This window comes from Callorhinus ursinus, unplaced genomic scaffold (genome assembly GCF_003265705.2).
Source record: "Callorhinus ursinus isolate GAN/ISIS: 27379988/994484 unplaced genomic scaffold, GSC_fseal_2.0 scaffold41, whole genome shotgun sequence".
NCBI classification, from domain to species: Eukaryota; Metazoa; Chordata; class Mammalia; order Carnivora; family Otariidae; genus Callorhinus; species Callorhinus ursinus.
This window is the reverse complement of record NW_027397103.1, coordinates 7965459-7973544: the sequence shown is the minus strand read 5'-3', so window position 1 is coordinate 7973544 and position 8086 is coordinate 7965459.

The following is an 8086-nucleotide window of genomic DNA, read 5'->3' as shown; positions in this document are numbered from 1 at the left end:
GTCCTGAGGGCTACGGGTCTGGGGCTTTGGTCGGGGCTTTATCCCCAGGGCGCCTCCGGGCAGCCAATGGGGACCCAGGGCTGGCCCCGCCCCCTGGCCCGCTGCCCGGGGGCTTCCAGGAGGCGAGGGGGAAGCTGGCTGCACTTCTGCTGGCGGCTTCCTCCCTGCTCTCCCCCATTCACCCCTCCCCTTCCCCATCCTCAACTTCTTCACTGGCTAGTGGGAACAATACCTGCTTCCCAAGGACTGTTCCCAAGGGCTTGCCAGAGGATGGCGTGAGACAGTGCGCTTCCCCTCACTAGCATGTGCTTGGCACATTGTAGGCACCCAGGAAACAAACCACCGGAGGAAGTGGGTACTCTTATTATCCTCATTTTACAGAAAGGGAGGCTGAGACCCAGAGAGCAAGAGAGATGAGCTGGCATTTGAACCCAGTCTGCCTGCTGCAATGTGAATGACCTCTCCTGTCATCCTTTATGACTCTTTTGTCTTGAAGGGGCAGATGGCTTTATGGGTATGACCCAGGCGGCTCAGCGTTCAAATCCTGGCTCTGCCATTTACCAGCTGTGTGGTCCTGGGCAGGTCAGTTTGCCTCCTGGAACCTCTCTTTGCTCATCTGTAAAATGGGGATGAAAATGGAGCGACTCTCCTCGAATGAGATGACATAATAATGTATGTGTATGTAAGGGGCCTGGAACTGAGTGTTCAGTAAGTGTTAGTAGCCATCATCATCTTCATCATCACATGCACCTGAACTCACTCCCACCCGGTGCCCGGCCTCCTGTCTGTCCCTGGCTGTCTGCAGGGGTCTGTATGTCCGCAGGGGTGGTGTGCCCAAACACGTCCGGCCGGATCTTTTCCTGGTCCCCTCAACAAAGATCTCTTGTCCGGCCGGCCAGGATGAGAATAGCAATGAGACAGAGGGCAATGAGGGCACAAACAGCCCGCACAGCCGTCCCTCTCTGTGGGACAAGCTGACCTTCCGCAGGCGCTCCCAAGCCCCCTCCTCAGCGGGAAGTCCACGCGCATGCGCTGGAGGTACAGGGGTCGGGGGCAGAACTGAAGCCACGTGGGCACCTTGAAGTTCCCATGTGGACACAGCTTCCCTGGGTGCATCTGAGTGTATACAGTCGGCACTCACATGGCCCAAGCCCCTGCTTGTGCCTGATCCCCTGCCAAGTGTTGCTACGTGGGGTTTCACTCAACTCTCAAACCACCAGGTGAGCGGGCATTTTGAGTCCCATGTTAAGAGTGAGCAGAAAGGCTCAGGAATTCTGAGCCCTTTGCAGACACAGGGCTGATGAAAGGGTGCAGGTGGGGGCGGGGTGGGGGTGGGGCATCTGGCCCAGCTTGGTCACATTCAGAGGACCCAGATGTAGGCTTTGCGTGCTATGCCCATGTGAGGTTATCCACTTTGCCAGGGGGCTATCTCTTTTTTTAAAATTTTTTATTGTTATGTTAATCACCATACATTACATCATTAGTTTTTGATGTAGTGTTCCATGATTCATCGTTTGTGCATAACACCCAGTGCTCCACGCAGAACGTGCCCTCCTTAATACCCATCACCAGGCTAACCCATCCCCCACCCCCTCCCCTCTAGAACCCTCAGTTTGTTTTTCAGAGTCCATCATCTCTCATGGTTCAGGGGGCTGACTATCTCTTGATGTCGGATTCCTCTCCTCTCCCAAGCAGCAGCGCTATGACTGGGGGAAGGCAGAGAGCGCAAGGGGTAGAACAAGACGATTCTGTCCTTCCTAAGACCTCTGTATATTGTTCCATTTGTTTCAACAAGAATGCATCACTGTTGTGATTTGAAAACCACCACATTCAGAAAATCAATCACATAAGGACAGAAAAGAGGGATGTTGTTGATATCTTGTCTGAGCGTATCCTTTTTTAAAAAATAATAACTCTATTAAGATATAATTCACATACCATAGACTTCACCCATTTATGGAGTATCAGTTTTAGAACACTTCATCAGCCCAAAGAAATCCCATACCTATTCCCAGTTGCTCCCCTTTCCCCCACCCAGCAGCCCCCAGTAATCACCAGTCTGCTTTCTGTCTCTGTGGATTCTTCTGTTCTGGACATTTCATATCAATGGAATCATGACCTTTTGTGTCTGGCTTCTTTTGTGTCTGGCTTCTTTCCCTCAGCACCATGTTTTCAAGATACATCCATATTGTAGTGTGTGCTTTGCTCCTTTTTATGGCTGCATAATATTCCATTGTATAGGTGCGCTGCATTTTTGTTATCTGGTCAGCAGTGGATACACATTTGCTTTCTGGGTATGTCTTCATTTTTAAACATATATAAAATATGAAGGGGTGCCCGGGTGTCTCAGTTGGTTAAGCGTCTGCCTTTGGCTCAGGTCATGATCCTGGGGTCCTGGGATTGAGCCCCACATTGGGCTCCTTGCTCAGCGTGGAGTCTGCTTCTCCCTCTCTCTCTGCCTCTGCCCCCCAAATTGTGCTCTCTCTCTGTCTCAAATAAATAAACAAAATCTTAAAAAAAATATGTACGTGTGTGGATGCATGTGTGGCTCTGTAACCCATCACGTGGAAGGGAACCCAAGACCCTAAGAAGGCAAAGGGCTCACCCAAGATCACCCTGGGGAGTGAATGGAGCCGAAGCAGGACGAGTGGCTGTGTGATGGGGACGTTCTGACCAGGCAGCTGCCGGAGGATCTTGGGGGAAGCCTGGCAGCCGTCACTGGGCAAACGTCAAGGGGATCAGTTTGGGCTGGTGACTCCAGCATCCCAACGTGGGTCAGTTTTCATATAGCAAGTGAATCGCTTTTCTGACAGGCCCAAGTTCTAATCCAACTTTTGTCATCGACTTGCTGTGTGACCTTGGACAAGTTACTGAACCTCTCTGTGCCTCAGTTTCTTTAACTGATAATAGTGTCCACCTCTTAGATTCGATTTGAGGATTTAAACCTAATTGGTGTACAGCTAAAAGGATAGTGCCCAGTGACTTGTGGGCACTTAATAGGTGATGGTCATCTTTATTTTCTGGTGCTCAAGAGGGCATTTGTGTCCCTAGTTCTGGGTGATGGGGCACAAGAGCTTTTCTCTCTCATCTAGTCCTCTTTAAAAGGTCTTCAGAAGTAGGGGAGGAAACTGAAAGTCACCTTCTCCCATGTAGCAGATAGGCAAACTGAGGCCTGGATCTATCCAACACAGAAAGGTGAGGGCAGAGCCCACAGTCCCAGAAGGAGGGGCAGGAGTCTGGCTGGGGGACCTTGGGCAAGTTGCCACCCTCGCCTCTGCCTGCTGGCTCTATTACATCACACCCTCCCCAGAAGTGTCCCCGAGGATGGCCAGATCGGCGTGTCCCTGGCTGCAGGAGGTGGGGTTTCTGGTTGTTTTCACAGCTCCGAGGGGAACGGGCAGCGCTCATCTGTTTGCCCACTGTGGCCGGCACAGCCAGCCCTGGAGTCTGCTGATTGGTTAAGGTCTCTGGCTCCTGGGTCCATCACACCTGGGTTGAAACTGACACCCAGGTGTGACCTCAAAGGAATCACTTAACTTCCCTTAACCTCGGTTTCTGGCCCCCAGAAATGGGGGCGAATCAGCCCAGTGCCAGGTGTGGAATAAGGGCTCAAAGAATGGTAGCTGCTATTATGATTATCTTTGGTCTTGTTATTATAATCCAGAACCTTCCCAAACTTTCTGGTCCCCTTTCCCTGAGTCTTCCCTCCTCACTCATGTTTCCTCCCCGTCAAATCTGGGTTGGTACTTCTTTGGGATTCTGCAGCCTGGCAGCCCCTGGAGTCTTTTCCCAGGGGCTCGTGAGCAGATTTAGGACAAGTCTGTACTGACCCTTTCCCTGCTGGATTCCCCACTCTTGCCTCCATCCACTCAACATCCTATGGGGCACAGGACAGCATTCCCCCGCTCTGCCCCCACCGCCAAAGGATTATCTGGCCCTGAACGTCAGTAGTGTCAAGTTTGAGAGACTCCACCTAAGGGTAATATGGAATGAGAATAATACCTTCCTCATTCTATCTTCTCTACTTCTATTAATATGACCAGGAGAAATTAATTAATTCTATTCGGGTGAAATGTGTTTTATCTAAAAAGCCTGTTGTTCTCTATCCAACTGCTACTCAATTGACCTCCAGAGAAGTTAAAAGATTTTTTTTTTCTTGGTGAAATTAACCCAATTAGATCAGGGCTATCTTGTTTTGGACCTGATGCACTTAACCTCTGTGGCTCCCACTGTAGGACTTGGCATCCAGCCCTCTTCATGTTCGTTCACCTGGCTTCAGTCCATCGTTTGATTTGATTGAGACTTTGTGACCCCTTCTTGGGTCATTCGACAGCGCTGTCTGTAGTGATGCCTCCCTGCTTTGCGTCATCCGAAAATGCGGCAAACATTCTCTTGGTGGGCCCTTATGGCTAAAACTGGCCACAGCCAAGGTCAGAACCCCATGGCCACACTGGGCCACCCCCTTGCACTTATCATCATCCATCAATCAACATGTGAGGTGGAGTTGGCTAGGTCCAGAGGGCCTGTGAGAGATTTTGTCCAAAGGTCATAGAAAAATCAAGATATTTGCAGCAGGATTAAATCTCAGACCACAAACTCCGTGTGCAACAAATGGGGACTTCCTTATTTTCCCCTAACTTGGCTTAATTTTTATTTCAAGCAGATAATTCATTGGAGGCAATGAGGGGTTTCCCTTTCTCACCAGAGACGGCAGGGACATTCAGGGGCCAAGTCCATACGGGGTGGGTGCTGAATGTTTCCATTGTCGGCCCCCCACCCCAGCTTGCCTGGGAGCCCTTCCTCATTCTCAGCCATGGGGGCCTTGTCCTATAGTCTAGGGCCCATGACAACCATTCCAGAGAATGGTTGGAAACTCAAGGTGGCTTCCCCCTGAGTTGTAGCCATTACCATAAACTCTTTCTCTTATTTTGCTATTATTTCCATTCCTGGAGGCAAAAAGCACTCCCCGGTTTGTAGGATGCCTGTCTTCCCCACTCCCAGCAGTGGAGCTCAGGACTAGACTCCTACCAACTGTTAACTTTGCAGGACATTTGTGAGCCAGTGGTTAAAGCTTTGGTTGCTTGAAACTGTCCACTGTGGGAGTATTGACACCGTGAAAATCAGCAAATGTTACAAATCAGGACTCTTTTTTGTTTGCTTGCTTGCTTGCTTGCTTGCTTTCTCTCCCTGTCTTTTTCTCTCTGTCTCTCTGTCTCTCTCTCCTCCCCCTGAGAGGGAAGTAAGGGGGAGGGAGTGATACATTAGTATTCTCAAAAGATTATTCCTCCCTCACACATGCCTCATTGCATGCATTTTCCCAATCAAGCAGACAAATAACTGGCAAAAGGGAAAAAATTAGGACGATGATCCTGGGATAGCTTTCGTTCACTGCCCCTTCTTTATCTAATGGTTGCAACAAATGTCTTTTCCAGCTTTTTCTCTGTCCTCCACTAGCTTCTCAACATCTCTCTCCAAGGGTTGGGCTTGTTTCTCTCTCTGCAGTAAAACACAGGATTTTTGTCAAGCTCTATTTTAATGAGAATAAAACCAGCTTCATTATTTGAGTCCTCTCTGAGGAGAAGCTTTCTGCAAAGAATTCGCTTGTAAGGGGTATTGTTATTTCCCACTATTTTTGCAGGTTTGGGTGTAGGGACTTAAAAGAACCCTCTTTTTATTTTAGAATAGTTTTAGATTTACAGAAAAGGAAATTTAAAACTACATAGACCATACAGGGACTTCCCATATACCTGGCTTCCAAATTCTCCTGTTATTAACAACAGTACATTTGTCACAATTATTGATCCAATATTGATTCGCCAGTATTCACAGTCCATACTCTATGCAGGCTCCCTTAGTTTTTCCCTAATGTTCTTTCTGTGCTCCAGAGTCCTATCTAGGAAAGCACACTATGTTTTATCATTATGTCTTCTTAGGTTCCTCTTGGCTGTGACCGTTCCCCAGACTTCCCTAGTTTTCTATAACCTTGACGGTTTCAAATAGTCCTGGTTGTAGATTTTGTATTTTTTTTTTCCTCACGAGTAGAATGGGTTATAGGATCTGGGGAGGAAGACCATGGAGGTAAAGCGCTCTTCTCAGCACATCACACGAAGTCTGTATCAACTACCAACATGACTTACCACTGTTGATGTTGACCTTCACCTCCTGGTTGAAGTAGCGTTTACCAGGTGTCTTCAGTGTAAAGTTCCTTCTTTTTTTCCAGGTGTGGGATTTTTTTAAAGTTGTGTCCATCTGTACGCTACATGGACCCAGGTATGTTTATTTGGGGTCCTTGCTGTACCTGTTTGGTAATTGTCTTTCTGTCTGCAGGTCGCTCAAACCTGTCTGTCTTGGGATGGGGGCATCACTACACAAAGCTGAAGGATTTATTAATGCTCCCCGCTTCCCTGGTGACAATGACCTCTCTCATGTTGGGTCCACACCATCTCCTAGACAGATTCTTCAGACCTGTGCTGTCCAATCTGGTCACCGCTGGCTGCTTGTGGTATTTAAATTTAATAAAAATTAAGCAAAATTTACAGTTCAGTTCTTCAAATGCACAAATACATTTCAAGTGGTCAATAGCCACAGGTGATGAATGGTTAGCATATTGGACAGCGCAGATGATGGGACATTTCCATCCACAAATTCATTATGGCCCCCTCCCCCTTACCCCTCTCTTCCTCATCCCCACTCCCCTAGTCACCCCGGGACAACCAATGTGATCAGCATGATTCTCCACAAACCTACAGGTATTTACATAGACTGGTATTTTAGGCACTTTTGGTCACGGTTCCTTGTTAGAAAAAAAAGTCCTTACCCACTGTACATATATATTTTTTCCTTTTCTCACTTACAATGCACCGTGAACATCTCTATGGGTCAATAGGTTTAGATCTAATTTATTCTTTGTGATAGCTGCAAAATATTGCATGCTGAGGGTGTATTATGACTTATTCAACCATTTCCCAATTCAAGGACATCCAAGCTTTCAGTTTTCTGTTTGTTTGTTTGTTTGTTATTCTAAATAGGATTCTAATAAACATTCTCATACTCTTATCCCTACCCTCTGGCACTTTTTATTTTAGAGAATAAAATCTCCTAAATTAAGATTTCTTGGTCAAAGGAATGGGTATTTATCCCCTTGTAATCAACATTGACAGATCTATTTTCCAAAAGGCTGTAGCGATTTCTGATCCCACCAGCAATGTGTGAGGGTCCCTATTTTCCCTCATACTCTCCATCCCTGGTTGTTATTGCTTTTATGCCTTTTAAAATTTTTTGCCCACCCAAAAGTTTAATTTTTTTGAAGGGCATTTTATTGTTGCTCTGATTTGTATTTTCCTGTTGCTGCGTCTATAACACTTCATTGTATCTGTTCACGGACATGTTGACTATAAGCCATGAGAGCCAGGAATATCTATTTGTCTTCATCTCTCCTTTCCTAGGGGTCTAGATTTTGGTTGTTTGGTGTAATGTTTGCTGAATGTACAAATGAGTGGCTTAATTCTGAAAGCCGGCTGGGATGTGGACCCGGGGCTTCTGACATAACAACACAACACAGTATCTTAACTGAGGTCTCAGACTCTTTGAGCCTTGCCAAGGTAAGTCATTCGAGCCCAGAGAGGGTCTCAAGTTAGGGGGCCGCTGGCTTACTAACCAGCGAGACTGCTTGCTTCACTGCCTCAGGCCCACTTCTTTCACCTGGTTAGTGCAACTGGGCCTCCGTGGCCTGGAAAGTGTATGACGCAGAGTCTAAATGCGATTCAGGAGGACTCATCCCCTGTGTCTGGGGCTCCATCCCTCCTCCCCACGCTGTTCCCCTCACCCTGGGGACAGCTGGAGGTGAGGATGGTGAAATGAAGCTTAATGAATAACCCAGGGGACTGGCTAGGGTGAGTGTTTGGCGGCCCTAGGTGTCAGGGACAGGGGCTGGCTGACGAACATAGCTCTGGGCTCTGGGACGGGACGGGTCAGTGACCTGGTCCACCTCTCCAGTCTTATCTGCTCTCTGATGCAGCCACCCTGGCATCCCCACCTCATGCTCTTCCAAGCCAGGCCCCTCTGCTTCTGAACGCTGGCTCTGCCA